Source organism: Protopterus annectens, chromosome 3.part1 (genome assembly GCF_019279795.1).
Source record: "Protopterus annectens isolate FY-2018-M chromosome 3.part1, PAN1.0, whole genome shotgun sequence".
Lineage (NCBI taxonomy): Eukaryota > Metazoa > Chordata > Ceratodontiformes > Protopteridae > Protopterus > Protopterus annectens.
In genome coordinates this window covers 447,463,070-447,465,569 of record NC_056732.1, presented here as the reverse complement: position 1 = coordinate 447,465,569, position 2,500 = coordinate 447,463,070, and positions in this window count along the sequence as shown.

The following is a 2,500-nucleotide window of genomic DNA, read 5'->3' as shown; positions in this document are numbered from 1 at the left end:
ACATTTCATCCAGACACCAAGAAACATTTTTATACCAGATCGGTCGAGGCCCGGGTTAACAACGACTGCCACCAGTGCTGTTAGCCTACAGGGTGCTAGTGGAAATTGGGCTACTGTTGGCCGAAGAAGGAGAAGAGGCGGAAGACATGGCTGAAGGCAGGAAGAGAGGAGAAAGGCTAGGACTGTGGTAGTGTGGGTCGGAACTTTGAATGCTGACAGTATGACTGGTATAGGGAGAGAGCTAGCTGATATGATGGACAGAAGGAAGGTTGGTATATTGTGTGTGCAAGAGACCAGATGGAAGGGGAGTAAGGCTAGGTGTATCGGAGGTGGGTTCAAATTGCTTTATCACGGTGTCAATGGGTGGAGAAATGGCGTAAGAGTTATTCTGAAGGAACAGTATGCTGAGAGTGTTTTGGAGGTGAAAAGAGTGTCGGATACAGTGATGTTTATGAAGCTGGAAACTGATGGTGTAATGATGAATGTTGTTAGTGCGTATGCTCCACAAGTTGGGTGTGCAATGGATGAGAAAGAAAAATTTTGGAGTGAATTGGATTGGCACAACGTTATATGGAAGCCTGTTTAGTATGTAATGTTGTGCCACGTGGGCTCAGAGTTTTGAATATGCCCACGTATGGCAATACTTATCCATCTTTGTTAACTCAGTGGCAGCAGATTAATTTAAATACAAGTAAGGCATACATCAAACTATTAATTGATTTTTTCCAACCCATGGAACATGATTTGAAACAGCGTATTGTCAGTATGCAAGACAAACTTATAGAGAGCTTTGGGAGTGATCCTACGGATATTTACATGCATGAACTCATGGATAGAATTTCACGTTATGAACGTAACTTGTTGGAGCATAAAAGAAGGAAACTTAACAGAGACATTGATGACTTTACCAAAAATAATGTCTTTGTTTGGCCAAGATTTAGCAGAGAGAATCAACAGCATGAAGCAATATCCACTGTTAATAAACATCAATCTAATAGAAATACTAAGACAAGTGTAGTTGGTGAGTCGGAAGCAGCTTTGGGTGACACTGGGCGGAAGCAGAAGAACAATGAAGGCTCGAGGTCTGAAGAGACAGAGCAACTCAAGGATAATTCATCTACAAGTGTCATTTCACCTGAAACTAGTCGTTCGGTGTATACTACACCGAATGAAATTTTAGTTACACGCCAACAAGATAATGCTTCCACTAACCATGAAAACAACGTTTTTTCCACGAGTATGTCGGGTGCTGTAAGGCACAAAATAGAACTTGACAGAGCAGATACACGAAATTTTCCGGTAGCCCCTCTGCCTATCAGAACAGGCAGAAAGAGATCACTGGATTCGGATATGGTGAGAGGGGCCAAAAGGAAAGATTCTTTCCAACAGCAAAGTCAACGGACTTTGACCAAATATTGGAATCACGATGTTTAGTTATGAATCTATCTAGTCACATTCTGACTTCAGCAGAGGTTGAGTTGCTTAACAAAGGTATGAATTTTATACCAACCTCTAATATGGACATTAGTCAAGCCATATTGGCTGTTAGAATTTTTGTACGCAATGTATCACTTAAATTGCTACATGGGGTTGATTCTATTGATGTAAATAATACATTTAAAAGTAAGAGTACATATATGCCACAGTTACAAACTAACTTGGATTTATTCCTGAAGGCTGTTGAAAATCTATTATATGACTGTAATAATTTTTCTGAGACCATCAAACGTGATAATCTTAGCAAACAGGAGCGGGAGGCTCTTCGTGGACTTAGGACCAACATGGACATTGTTATACGTCCGGCCGATAAAGGTGGTCCAGTCACTGTTTTGGACTTTGAATATTATGTTAAGAAAATGTCAGAAATGTTGAATGATCAAGCCTATGAAATAGTTACAAATAATATTGTTCATGACTTACAAAACAGTATGTATAATTGTTTGTTGGAATGCAAATGCATGAATATTATAACTGATGAATTGTTTGATTTCTTCTTGGTAAAAAATCCGTTGATACCTACCATACATGGTCTGCCTAAGGTGCACAAAAATCCAGTAGCACCTGAATTTAGGCCAATAGTTTCCGGCTGTGGTTGGTTAACTGAGCCCATATCCATTTATTTGGATTATGAGCTTAAGAAAGTATTAGATGAATTTGTATATATACTAAAGGACACTGAACAGTTTTTGAGACATCTTCATCAATGTGTCATGGGAATGAATGGTATATAGAGGATATTTTATTACTAACAATGGACGTAGTTTCTTTGTTTACTTGTATTCCCAATACTGAAGGTATCAACTCCCTAAAAGTGTTATTGAGCGAGATTGGTTCACTTAATCCAAGTAAAGTTGAATTTTTATGTCTATTGTTAGAAATGGTTCTTGAGAATAATATCTTTCTTTTTCAGACTACATGCTACAGGCAGAGAAAAGGTGTAGCCATGGGCACTAGTTGTGCCAATAGTTATGCTAATTTGGTGATGGTGGCATCGGAGACC